The following is a 14,845-nucleotide window of genomic DNA, read 5'->3' as shown; positions in this document are numbered from 1 at the left end:
TATTCTAGTCCACAATGTTGGAGAGTGTCCATTTTTGAAGATGCACATTGTCCTAGGTGAGCGACAACGGCTATTTAGAGCCTCTAGTTTATTATAGGCTTAAGACAAGGTAAAAGTGCCTTTTACTTGACTGAAATTTATGAAAAGTCTTGTTTCTTGACTTTTGAGCAATAAATCACATCTTTGGTGGATAACGTCAGGGTTCTACATTTACTTTTTGAAGAATTTGCTCCATGATATTTTACTTGTTCAAAAGAGGAAACCACCTGTCCAAATTTTGTACTTGCTTTAAAAATAAAATGCTCCGCTGGGCGCAGCTTGATACGACCGCAGAGGTCGAATCCTGAACAGTTGGGGCAAGTATGGACACAACATTCAAGCTTGATACAGCACTGAATTTGGATTGTAATTAAATATTTGACACAGCATAGTTTTCTGACACAGAATGAATGTGGTCTAAGAACTTAGAAATTTTTAATTTACCTATTCAAACCATAGCATTATTATTTGCTTTAATATATAAATTAGAAATTACCAATTTAAAATGAATTTTAAAGAAAAAAAAGGAACCCCCCCCCCCAATTTTTTGAACCCCCTTATGATTCATAACCCCCAAACTCAATCCCAGCCTTCCCTTTGTGTTATGGTACCTTGCAGCACAATTTCAGAGATCCATACACTTGAACACAAGTTATTGTCTGGGAAACTAGAAAAATGTTTGTTTTTTGGCCCCAAATTCCTAAACCTGTAGGGCAATTACCCCCAAACCCAAACCCAGCTTTCCCTTTGTGATATGGAACCTTGTAGTACAATTTCATAAAGATCCATACACTTACACACAAGTTATTGTCCTGAAACTATAGAAAAATGCTTGTTTTTTCCCCCCTTGTTTGCCCCTAATTCCTAAAATTTTGAGGCAATTACCCCCAAAATCAATCCCAGCCTTCCCTTTGTGGTATGATACCTTGCAGTACAATTTCAGAGAGATCCATACACTTGAACACAAGTTATTGTCTGGAAACTAGAAAATTGCTTATTTTTGGCCCCTTATTCCTAAACGTTTTGGGCAATTACCCCCAAACTCAATTCTAGCTTTCCCTTTGTGATATGGAACCTTGTAGTACAATTTCATAAAGATCCATACACTTACACACAAGTTATTGTCATGAAACTAGAAAAATGCTTGTTTTTTGCCCCTAATTCCTAAAATTTGGAGGCAATTACCCCCAAAATCAATCCCAGCATTCCCTTTGTGATATGGAACCTTGTGGTACAATGTCAGAGAGATCCATACACTAACACACAAGTTATGTCTGGAAGTTACAATAAAATGCTCTGCTGGGTGCAGCTTGATACGACCGCAGAGGTCAAACCCTGTACAGTTGGGGCAAGTATGGACACAACATTCAAGCTTGATACAGCACTGAATTTTGATTGTGATTAAATATTTGACACAGCATAGGTTTCTGACACAGAATGAGGTCTGGTCTAAGAACTTAAAATTTTTTAATTTACCTATTCAAACCATATCATTATTACTGTAAATTCAGAAATTATTGCGAGGTTTTTATTAATGCGAATAATGCGACTTGGTGATCATCGCAATAATAAGAACTCGCATTCTGATATCTGATACAAAAATCTGTATGCAGATTTTCCTGAAATCGCAATAATAAATCTCGAATTTTAGTCCATTCTTTAAAAATCGCAATAATAAATGCACGCAATAATTTCTGAATTTACAGTATTTGCTTTTATATATAAATCAGAAATAACCAATTTAAAATGGAAATATTAAAGAAAAAAAAGGAAAAAAAATCCCCCCTCAAATTTTTTGAACCCCCTTATGATTCATCACCCCCAAACTCAATCCCAGCCTTCCCTTTGTGGTATGGTACCTTGCAGTACAATTTCAGAGAGATCCGTACACTTGAACACAAGTTATTGTCTGGAAACTAGAAAAATGTTTGTTTTTTGGCCCCAAATTCCTAAACGTTTAGGGCAATTACCCCCAAACTCAAACCCAGCTTTCCCTTTGTGATATGGAACCTTGTAGTACAATTTCAGAAAGATCCATTCACTTACACACAAGTTATTGTCCTGAAACTAGAAAAATGCTTGTTTTTTTGCCCCTTTTTTGCCCCTAATTCCTAAAATTTTGAGGCAATTACCCCCAAAATCAATCCCAGCCTTTCCTTTGTGGTATGGTACCTTGCAGTACAATTTCAGAGAGATCCGTACACTTGAACACAAGTTATTGTCTGGAAACTAGAATAATGCTTGTTTTTTGGCCCCAAATTCCTAAACATTTAGGGCAATTACCCCCAAACTCAAACCCAGCTTTCCCTTTGTGATATGGAACCTTGTAGTACAATTTCATAAAGATCAATACACTTACACACAAGTTATTGTCCTGAAACTAGAAAAATGCTTGTTTTTTTTGCCCCTTTTTGGCCCCTAATTCCTAAAATTTTGAGGCAATTACCCCCAAAATCAATCCCAGTCTTCCCTTTGTGGTATGGTACCTTGTAGTACAATTTCATAAAGATCAATACACTTACACACAAGTTATTGTCCTGAAACTAGAAAAATGCTTGTTTTTTTTGCCCCTTTTTGGCCCCTAATTCCTAAAATTTTGAGGCAATTACCCCCAAAATCAATCCCAGCCTTCCCTTTGTGGTATGGTACCTTGCAGTACAATTTCAGAGAGATCTATACACTTGAACACAAGTTATTGTCTGGAAACTAGAAAAATGCTTATTTTTGGCCCCTTATTCCTAAACGTTTTGGGCAATTACCCCCAAACTCAATTCCAGCTTTCCCTTTGTGGTATGGTACCTTGCAGTACAATTTCAGAAAGATCCATACACTTACACACAAGTTATTGTCCTGAAACTAGAAAAATGCTTGTTTTTTTGCCCCTTTTTTGCCCCTAATTCCTAAAATTTTGAGGCAATTACCCCCAAAATCAATCACAGCCTTCCCTTTGTGGTATGGTACCTTGCAGTACAATTTCAGAGAGATCCGTACACTTGAACACAAGTTATTGTCTGGAAACTAGAATAATGCTTGTTTTTTGGCCCCAAATTCCTAAACATTAAGGGCAATTACCCCCAAACTCAAACCCAGCTTTCCCTTTGTGATATGGAACCTTGTAGTACAATTTCATAAAGATCAATACACTTACACACAAGTTATTGTCCTGAAACTAGAAAAATGCTTGTTTTTTTGCCCCTTTTTTGCCCCTAATTCCTAAAATTTTGAGGAAATTACCCCCAAAATCAATCCCAGCCTTCCCTTTGTGGTATGGTACCTTGCAGTACAATTTCATAAAGATCAATACACTTACACATTGGTTATTGTTCTGAAACTAGAAAAATGCTCGTTTTTTTGCCCCTTTTTGGCCCCTAATTCCTAAAATTTTGAGGCAATTACCCCCAAAATCAATCCCAGCCTTCTCTTTATGGTATGGTACCTTGCAGTACAATTTCAGAGAGATCTATACACTTGAACACAAGTTATTGTCTGTAAACTAGAAAAATGCTTATTTTTGGCCCCTTATTCCTAAACGTTTTGGGCAATTACCCCCAAACTCAATTCCAGCTTTCCCTTTGTGGTATGGTACCTTGCAGTACAATTTCAGAGAGATCCGTACACTTGAACACAAGTTATTGTCTGGAAACTAGAAAAATGTTTGTTTTTTGGCCCCAAATTCCTAAACGTTTAGGGCAATTACCCCCAAACTCAAACCCAGCTTTCCCTTTGTGATATGGAACCTTGTAGTACAATTTCAGAAAGATCCATTCACTTACACACAAGTTATTGTCCTGAAACTAGAAAAATGCTTGTTTTTTTGCCCCTTTTTTGCCCCTAATTCCTAAAATTTTGAGGCAATTACCCCCAAAATCAATCCCAGCCTTTCCTTTGTGGTATGGTACCTTGCAGAACAATTTCAGAGAGATCTGTACACTTGAACACAAGTTATTGTCTGGAAACTAGAATAATGCTTGTTTTTTGGCCCCAAATTCCTAAACATTTAGGGCAATTACCCCCAAACTCAAACCCAGCTTTCCCTTTGTGATATGGAACCTTGTAGTACAATTTCATAAAGATCAATACACTTACACACAAGTTATTGTCCTGAAACTAGAAAAATGCTTGTTTTTTTTGCCCCTTTTTGGCCCCTAATTCCTAAAATTTTGAGGCAATTACCCCCAAAATCAATCCCAGCCTTCCCTTTGTGGTATGGTACCTTGCAGTACAATTTCAGAGAGATCTATACACTTGAACACAAGTTATTGTCTGGAAACTAGAAAAATGCTTATTTTTGGCCCCTTATTCCTAAACGTTTTGGGCAATTACCCCCAAACTCAATTCCAGCTTTCCCTTTGTGGTATGGTACCTTGCAGTACAATTTCAGAAAGATCCATACACTTACACACAAGTTATTGTCCTGAAACTAGAAAAATGCTTGTTTTTTTGCCCCTTTTTTGCCCCTAATTCCTAAAATTTTGAGGCAATTACCCCCAAAATCAATCACAGCCTTCCCTTTGTGGTATGGTACCTTGCAGTACAATTTCAGAGAGATCCGTACACTTGAACACAAGTTATTGTCTGGAAACTAGAATAATGCTTGTTTTTTGGCCCCAAATTCCTAAACATTAAGGGCAATTACCCCCAAACTCAAACCCAGCTTTCCCTTTGTGATATGGAACCTTGTAGTACAATTTCATAAAGATCAATACACTTACACACAAGTTATTGTCCTGAAACTAGAAAAATGCTTGTTTTTTTTCCCCTTTTTTGCCCCTAATTCCTAAAATTTTGAGGCAATTACCCCCAAAATCAATCCCAGCCTTCCCTTTGTGGTATGGTACCTTGCAGTACAATTTCATAAAGATCAATACACTTACACATTGGTTATTGTCCTGAAACTAGAAAAATGCTCGTTTTTTTGCCCCTTTTTGGCCCCTAATTCCTAAAATTTTGAGGCAATTACCCCCAAAATCAATCCCAGCCTTCCCTTTATGGTATGGTACCTTGCAGTACAATTTCAGAGAGATCTATACACTTGAACACAAGTTATTGTCTGTAAACTAGAAAAATGCTTATTTTTGGCCCCTTATTCCTAAACGTTTTGGGCAATTACCCCCAAACTCAATTCCAGCTTTCCCTTTGTGGTATGGTACCTTGCAGTACAATTTCAGAAAGATCCATACACTTACACACAAGTTATTGTCCTGAAACTAGAAAAATGCTTGTTTTTTTGCCCCTTTTTTGCCCCTAATTCCTAAAATTTTGAGGTAATTACCCCCAAAACCAATCACAGCCTTCCCTTTGTGGTATGGTACCTTGCAGTACAATTTCAGAGAGATCCATACACTTGAACACAAGTTATTGTCTGGAAACTAGAATAATGCTTGTTTTTTGGCCCCAAATTCCGAAACATTAAGGGCAATTACCCCCAAACTCAAACCCAGCTTTCCCTTTGTGATATGGAACCTTGTAGTACAATTTCATAAAGATCAATACACTTACACACAAGTTATTGTCCTGAAACTAGAAAAATGCTTGTTTTTTTGCCCCTTTTTGGCCCCTAATTCCTAAAATTTTGAGGCAATTACCCCCAAAATCAATCCCAGCCTTCCCTTTGTGGTATGGTACCTTGCAGTACAATTTCAGAGAGATCTATACACTTGAACACAAGTTATTGTCTGGAAACTAGAAAAATGATTATTTTTGGCCCCTTATTCCTAAACGTTTTGGGCAATTACCCCCAAACTCAATTCCAGCTTTCCCTTTGTGGTATGGTACCTTGCAGTACAATTTCAGAAAGATCCATACACTTACACACAAGTTATTGTCCTGAAACTAGAAAAATGCTTGTTTTTTTGCCCCTTTTTTGCCCCTAATTCCTAAAATTTTGAGGTAATTACCCCCAAAACCAATCACAGCCTTCCCTTTGTGGTATGGTACCTTGCAGTACAATTTCAGAGAGATCTATACACTTGAACACAAGTTATTGTCTGGAAACTAGAAAAATGATTATTTTTGGCCCCTTATTCCTAAATGTTTTGGGCAATTACCGCCAAACTCAATTCCAGCTTTCCCTTTGTGATATGGAACCTTGTAGTACAATTTCAGAAAGATCCATACACTTACACACAAGTTATTGTCATGAAACTAGAAAAATGCTTGTTTTTTGCCCCTTTTATGGCCCTTAATTGCTAAAATTTGGAGGCAATTACCCCCAAAATCAATCCCAGCATTCCCTTTGTGATATGGAACCTTGTTGTACAATGTCAGAGGGATCCATACACTAACACACAAGTTATGTCTGGAAGTTACAAAAATGCTTATTTTTGGCCCCTTTTTCCTTAACTGTTGGTACCATAACCCCCAAAATCAATCCCAACCTTCCTTTTGTGGTATTGAACCTTATGGTAAAATTTCATAGAGATCCATTCACTTAAACTAAAGTTAGAGTGCGAAAACCAATGTGTCTCAGACAACGACGATGCCAACATCATACCAATATACGACTGCAAATTTTTTTTTGCAGTCGTTTAAAAACAGGACCCAAAATTAAAAATCTTAATACACGGTTAGATTTGGCATATCAAAGAACCCCAATAATTCAATTTTTGATGAAATCAAACAAAGTTTAATTTTGGACCCTTTTGACCTCAATATGAACCAATTTGATAGTGGGGCCCACAAATAAAAAATCTAAATACATGGTTAGATTCAGCATATCAAAGAACCCCATATATTCAATTTTTGTTGAAATCAAACAAAGATTAATTTTGGACCCCAATTTGGACCAACTTGAAAACTGGGCCCATAATCAAAAATCTAAACACATGTTTAGATTCAGCATATCAAAGAACCCCAAGAATTCAATTTTTGTTAAAATCAAACTAAGTTTAATTTTGGACCCTTTGGACCTTAATGTAGACCAATTTAAAAAACGGGACCCTAAATTAAAAATCTAAATACATGGTTAGATTTGGCATATCAAAGAACCCCAATAATTCAATTTTTGATGAAATCAAACAAAAAAGTTTAATTTTGGACCCTTTTGACCTCAATATGAACCAATTTGATAGTGGGGCCCACAAATTAAAAATCTAAATACATGGTTATATTCAGCATATCAAAGAACCCCATATATTCAATTTTTGTTGAAATCAACCAAAGATTAATTTTGGACCCCAATTTGGACCAACTTGAAAACTGGGCCCAAAATCAAAAATCTAAATACATGTTTAGATTCAGCATATCAAAGAACCCCATATATTCAATTTTTGTTAAAATCAAACTAAGTTTTATTTTGGACCCTTTGGACCTTAATGTAGACCAATTTGAAAACTGGACCCAAAATTAAAAATCTAAATACACGGTCAGATTCGGCATAACAAAAAAATAAATGTGGTCAAATATTTTACAAATCTAATGCGCCATACTGTGCAATTAAAGATTACTTCTTGAAATTTTTCAATATTTGAATTTTGAAAAAAAAATAATATTTGAAGAATAATTCTTTTTATTTTCTGAAATCTGAAATGAGAAAAAATTGACCCCCCCCCACAATTTCTTTTTAATCCCCCCCCCCCCCTTTTTCCACCAAAAATTCTTTCCCTCAAGATATGGTCATAATCTCAATTCAAATTTCCAATTGAATTTGCAACCATAATTACCCATTTAAATTTACCATAGTGCTAACTTAATATATTTTATAATAGAATTTAAAATATGGTGTCAAATCTTTCATATGGATTTTTTTGTAAAAAAAAAATATGCAACATTTGCAGATATTTTTACTGGTCTTCCTTTATAAATATGCATTTCTTTAAACATAATTTAAAAGCAGTGTAAGGGAAGTAATCAAAACGTTGTATTTGGATTACCTCCCTTACACTGTTTTAAATTGTCTTAATTGTTCTTTAACCATTACTTTATACATAATTTAAAAGCAGTGTAAGGGAGGTAATTCAAATGATGTATTTGATTTATCTCCCTTACACTGCTTTAAATTATGTTTTGTACTAAAGTATTTGTCCATCAACCAGGACAACCTTGTTTTCCCCCCTTTTTTGCCCCTAATTCCTAAACGGTTTGAGCCATAACCCCCCGAAGCAAATCCTAACCTTCCTTTTGTGGTATTTAACCTTATGGTAAAATTTCATAGAGATCCATTCACTTAAACTAAAGCTATAGTGCGAAAACCAATGTGTCTCTGATGACAACGACACTGGACGACAACAACGACACCAATGTCATACCAATATACGGCCGCAAAATTTTTTTTTTTGAAATACCATGAAAAAGTTTCCCAGTGAAAGCTGCCATGCACATCTTGGGTCTTGAATCAAAACTGATTTAGTTTTGAAGTGCATAATATTGCGCAAGTGTACTGAATATAGATATATTTTTTACCCTCAAATAAATTAGTGACTGAACATGAGAGAGCGCATTTAAGTTTGTTTATATATCATTTGATTTCCTTAATTTCACATTTGTTTGACATTTAAAAATCAATGTACTTAATGTGATTTTTGGTATTATTGTCTCACTTGCCACCATCTTCTGGTGGCTGCTTAAACTACGTGTATAAAGCTTTCTATATCAGAAGGTAAAAGACTTGGATAATTCAAACCTTGTATGCAGATGCCTTATGTTACAAATTTTCTGTCTGGCATTTGTAAATTGTTCTTTGATCTCAATTTTACATTTATGTCTAGACCTCATTTTCACTGTTTAGTTTTTGTGGTTTGGTCAGTTTCTCTGACACTATAAGCAAAAGGTCAACTGTATTTGGTGTATGGGATGATTGTATAGCCTAAGGGTACATGTATGTCTGACCCTTTTTATCTAATCTAGACTTAATTTTCTTGGTTCATTGACCAATGTTTAGTTTTTGTGAATATATCTGTTTCTTAGATACCATAATCAATTGGTCAAAATAAAATAAGGAGATGTGGTATGATTGCCAATGAGACAACTATCCACCAGATACCAAATGACATAGAAGTCAGCAACTATAGATCACCGTACAACTGTGCAGCAAGCCATTAAAGGCCCCAACATGACCCCAAAAAACAATTCAAAACAAGAAAACTAAGGGCTTGTATTATGTACAAAACTATAAACAAAACAAAATATAATACATAGCAAATAAACTGCTTCGCTGAGCGCAGCTAGATACGCCCGCAGAGGTCCGACCCTGAACAGTTGGGGCAGAAATGGACACAATATTCAAGCTTGATTCAGGTCTGAATTTGGATTGTAATTAAATATTTGACATATTATAGGTTTCTGAATAAATGTATTAAAAGAACTTAAATTGGTTATATGAATTGAATTTATATTCAATTAAAAATTTCTTGCTGTTGTGCAACACTTAGTAAATCTGTTGTCAAGACTATAAACAAATAAAGTTCAATTAATTCTCAATGCCATATTAGAAATTTATGAAAATAAAAAGGGAGCTTACATCAATAGATATAAACAATTCACCAAAGTTTCATAAGAATTGGTGACAGCATTTTTGAGTTATTGTCTGAAAACTGGAAAATCACCCTTTTTTTAATGAATAAAACCCCATAACTCAGAAATGTTAAATGTAAAATTTATAAAATTCTAAAGAGAGTTTACATCAATACATACAAACAATTCACCAAAGTTTCATAAGAATTGCTGAAAGCATTTTTGAGTTTTTGTCCGAAAACTGAAAAATCCCCCCTTTTTTTATGGATAAAACCCTGTAACTCGGAAACGTAAAATCTAAAATTTATAAAAATCAAAAGAGAGCTCATGTTAATAGATATAAACAATTCACCACAATTTCTTGCAACTTTTTTTAATGAATAAAACCCCATAACTCGGAAACGTAAAATCTAAATTTTATAAAAAACGAAAGGGAGCTCACGTCAATAGATATAAACAATTCACCAAAGTTTTATGCAAATTGGTTAAAGCATTCTTGAGTTAATGTCCGACATGTTGACGACGGACAGACGGACGGACGGACAGACGGACAACGGTATACAATAATACGTCCCGTAAACGGGCGTATAAAAACGACAAACCATCAATTACAGGCTCCTGACTTAGGACAGGCACATACAGAACATGAGGGTTTTTTACATGTTTGCTAGCGCTAAACCCTCCCCCTTACCTGGGACAGTGGTGTAACAAACTATAAAGATCAGTTGAAAAAGGCTTGACTCATCAGATGCACACAAAAACAACTAACAAAAAGACTTGTAAAAGACACAAAGTACCAATCTGAGAGTACTCACAGTAACTGAAAGCTAGTTCAAAGCCAATAACAGCTTACAAAAAATATCATGTATTCAAGACCAAAATATCAATCAGATCATATCCCATTGAATTTAGTGTCAAGAAGTTATCAACAGCAAGAGAAAAACATGATACTGTGCAATGCCAAAATATAAATATCAACAGAATTTAGGACTGTAAATGATCATATGTGTATAGCAATAATATTTAGTTATGTTTTACAGTGACTTGATTGTAAGTGTTTCACTCCACCAATTGCAGTTCAATCAAAATTCTGACACAATTATGAAATCAAACTGTTAAATGGATCATAAATTTTAACCAACTGTAAAATCAATTCCTCAAAGTGCAAGATGGAGAAGTTCAGTAAATTCTACTCTCAAGCAACATGTGAACAATTTCTGTATTTATCTACCAGGGAGTCCAGATCTCTAAGTATTTTAATAAAACAACATACAAAAATATACATCACATTTAATTTTTTATTTAATATAAAATAATATAGCAATACATTATTCATATACGAATATCCATTTCAGAAATCTACATCTTATTTCTCCATATCATTCACTCATCTACACTATTATCACAGTTCTGTCAATAATGGGCCAAATCTTTGTCAACCAAAAGTTCCAATCGAACTTGTAAAAGCACTTAACAACATAACACGTTTACATCTACAGAAAATCAAGTGATAAAACAAATATTTCATTTCTACACATACAATTATAAAAAAGAGCAAAATGATACAAAAATAAAGATATGACCTCCAACTTTAAAAACTGTAACTGTTTAGTGGAGAAGATAAGTGTAAGCAAGCATGCAGCTAAATTATTATGTTTATAAATATATCCTGGGGGGAAAGCAATAATCCAAAAATAGAACTTGAAAGTGCTTGTCAAATGATTTATGTAAGAGTAATCTCTTAAGTATACCAAAAAAGAGTTGACAACCAAGATAATTCCAGTTCAATAAATGACTTCACCTCTTAAGTTGAGTAGATACAGTTTCCCATACATTTGTGTTTTCTTTTTAAAACCTTGTGATGTTGTGTATCAAGATCATATATGAGGTCTGCAAATTGCCAAAAACTATCATAAGGACCTAAGAGCTATCTATGGTTCTGCAGCTAGATTATATCTTTGAAAAACAATAAAATAAAACAAAATATGTCTAGAGTTTTTGAGTTAAAGAAGGTTCCAAATTTGGATTTAGATAAAATTTTCTGTTAATTTGAAGATTTTGAAAGACTGCTGCTATTTTAAGCAGTAAAATAGCCAAATAAATTTTTTAAAATCTCTAATAATTTTGCATTAGCGAAAAGTAAAATGAAATGTCAGCAGTATTATTCCATTTGCAAACTTGAATGATGAACTTTTGAATTACATGCCAAAACAAGTAAATTTTACATGGGCAGATAATAATGCATCTAAATCTTAAGTTTTGCTTTTGCAACATTACCAATGATTGATTGTTGGTTTTAATTAGCCTAGATGTTTCAAAGGAGCTTCAAGTATATTTCAACTATTATCCACTAAGGTCCTATTTAAAACTTAGTCTTAACTCTTAATGGTCTTAAATCTGTTGTTGTGGTTGTAAATATCTGTTTTAATTTACAGTAAAACTAAGAAGTATTAACATATCTTGCATATTTTTCTTCCTGTAAGAAAACTGCATTCTGTTTATCTTCCATATACAAAGATATCATAAATACCAATAAAATAATTTACATTAGTAAACTTTCAATTACCTTTGTAAAAAGGATTGATGGATCTACAGAGGGATTCTAGGAGTGGGAACCCCAATTTTCTTTGTAAAATCATGTTAAAGTTGATGAAAATTAGGCTTGAACTTCCTTGAAGTTTTGGATCTGTGCTAGAAAAGTAAACTTGTTTCTTTAATGAAAATTAAAATAACTCCTCAAATATTAAAACTTGTGTACTAACAACACAATAATTTTGGCAAGAATTATATTAAAAACTACAGGCTCTAGAGAATTATATTAAAAACTACAGGCTATAGTAATCCAGGTGAGCTTTTCAGACTCTATGGAGCCTGAATCCCTCACCTGGATTACTATAGTTGAAAAGAAAATAATAGTAAAAAGGGATCTTTGAAGTAGGATACTAATGGGACAAAAAATGATTAGGGTCACAATATATATAAATATAAAAGGAGTAACTTTGTTAAAAGATTCTTTAATAATGAATCATGTAAAATTAATACCCATTTGGGCTTGTAGCTATAATGACGAATTTTATTTTAAATTATTCAATCCCAATATAATGCCTTTGGCAGCCTTATTTTAATATTCTTTTTGGAACCAGAAGATCTTTTGTAGACAACCTTCAGTACACCATTCCTGAAAACTTTAGCTAAATTTAACATCATGAACTAAGTAATTAGTGAGAAATTGAAATATTACTTTCTATAAATTATTAATGGAAAATATGTCATGTGCCAACAATATTGCCATGTTAGTTTTCCACCTGATCATCATTAAATGAGGAAAGTTTAAAGGGGATCTCCCAATCATAAATCCTGTAAAACATTTCGAATAAAATGCTCCGCTGGGCACAGCTTGATACGACCGCAGAGGTCGAATCCTGAACAGTTGGGGCAAGTATGGACACAACATTCAAGCTTGATACAGCACTGAATTTGGATTGTGATTAAATATTTGACACAGCATAGGTTTCTGACACAGAATGAATGTGGTCTAAAAACTTAAAAAATTTTAATTTACCTAATCAAACCATATCATTATTATTTGCTTTTATATATAAATCAGAAATAACCAATTTAAACAGGAAAATTTTAAAGAAAAAAAAAGGAAAAAAAAATACTTCCCCCCCCCCCCCCCCCCAATTTTTTGAACCCCCTTATGATTCATCACCCCTAAACTCAATCCCAGCCTTCCCTTTGTGGTATGGTACCTTGCAGTACAATTTCAGAGAGATCCATACACTTGAACACAAGTTATTGTCTGGAAACTAGAAAAGTGCTTGTTTTTTGGTCCCTTATTCCTAATCATTTAGGGCAATTACCCCCAAACTCAAACCAAGCTTTCCCTTTGTGACATGGAACCTTGTAGTACAATTTCATAAAGATCCATACCCTTACACACAAGTTATTGTCCTGAAACTAGAAAAATGCTTGTTTTTTGCACTTTTTTGGCCCCTAATTCCTAAAATTTTGAGGCAATTACCCCCAATATCAATCCCAGCCTTCCCTTTGTGGTATGGTACCTTGCAGTACAATTTCAGAGAGATCCATACACTTGAACACAAGTTATTGTCTGGAAACTAGAAAAATGCTTATTTTTGGCCCCTTATTCCTAAATGTTTTGGGCAATTACCCCCAAACTCAATTCCAGCTTTTCCTTTGTGATATTGAACCTTGTAGTACAATTTCAGAAAGATCCATACACTAACACACAAGTTATTGTCATGAAACTAGAAAAATTCTTGTTTTTTGGCCCCTAATTCCTACAATTTGGAGGCGATTACCCCCAAAATCAATCCCAGCGTTCCCTTTGTGATATGGAACCTTGTGGAACAATGTCAGAGAGATCAATACACTAACACACAAGTTATGTCTGGAAGTTCCAAAAATGCTTATTTTTGGCCCTTAACTCCTTAACTGTTGGTACCATAATCCCAATAATCAATCCCAACCTTCCTTTTGTGGTATTGAACCTTATGGTAAAATTTCATAGAGATCCATTCACTTAAACTAAAGTTAGAGTGCGAAAAACCAATGTGTCTTTGGACGACGACATTCCAATATATGACCGCTTTGCGGTCGTATAAAAATCAATCCTGTAAAGTGCCAAGACATGTTGCCTGGTGATTTCAGAAGAAGATTTTTGAAAATTGGCCAATCTCAATCAACGATTGCCTCAGGTGGTCATGTTTTTGAACCAATAAATACCAAAAGAGGATTGTTTGAAGAGAATCTTCCATTGAGGATTCATGCCAAATAATCTAAAACTTGCCAAGAGGTTTCAGAAAAGATGAAAATGTGAAAAGATAAGGAAGCAAGGATGACGACAATGACTAGTGATGGAAATTGCTTACCATTCTTATATGAGCTGTTTATTAAAGATTTCTATTTTTGTCTGTTTTTAAGTTGAGGTAATGAAAAATTAAATAGTAGTTTCCAGTCCATTGCATCATAAAAACCAGTTGTACGTCACAGTCAAGGGTTTCTAGATGTTTTCATGAAAAATACAATACATAGATTTTGGTCAAATTACAGATAGTTTTTGGACCTGCATATAGACCACATCCAAGAATTAACTAAATAATTGCCCTCATTTTTGTCTATATAAACAACACCTTTCATGTAAATATGCTTGTGGGTCTCTCATGTTCTAAATATTCCCCAGTAACTGTGGAAATGGACAAATTTTGGTTATTTCGGTCTTTTGACAGTAAAATCTCCATTATCTTTCAAAGATCTTGCATTTTTAATTTGGCACATACCTTACAGTTACTTTTAGCTAAAAAAGAACTTTAACCCTCCTCCTGTGGTGGAC

At 34.2% G+C, this 14,845-nt stretch overlaps 1 long non-coding RNA gene across 2 annotated transcripts; it reads right to left on the bottom strand.

Annotated features, from left to right (window-relative positions):
• Positions 1–1,809: 1,809 nt before the first annotated feature.
• On the bottom strand, positions 1,810–14,756 carry LOC127728728 (uncharacterized). 2 transcript variants are annotated; one of them, XR_007994328.1, is made up of 6 exons: positions 13,393–14,756; positions 5,977–6,126; positions 4,565–4,877; positions 3,626–3,938; positions 2,689–3,313; positions 1,810–2,525 (listed from the first exon to the last, which is right to left on the bottom strand). It is a non-coding gene; the product is annotated as an uncharacterized LOC127728728 (long non-coding RNA). The 2 variants fall into 2 exon arrangements; XR_007994329.1 differs by lacking the exons at positions 4,565–4,877; positions 5,977–6,126 and having other exon boundaries at positions 3,626–3,776.
• Between the last annotated feature and the right edge of the window lie 89 nt (positions 14,757–14,845).

The sequence above is a fragment of the Mytilus californianus genome, unplaced genomic scaffold, assembly GCF_021869535.1.
Source record: "Mytilus californianus isolate M0D057914Y unplaced genomic scaffold, xbMytCali1.0.p SCAF_2, whole genome shotgun sequence".
NCBI lineage: Eukaryota > Metazoa > Mollusca > Bivalvia > Mytilida > Mytilidae > Mytilus > Mytilus californianus.
Note: the sequence above shows the minus strand (reverse complement) of the source record. Positions and strands in the feature narration are given on the sequence as shown.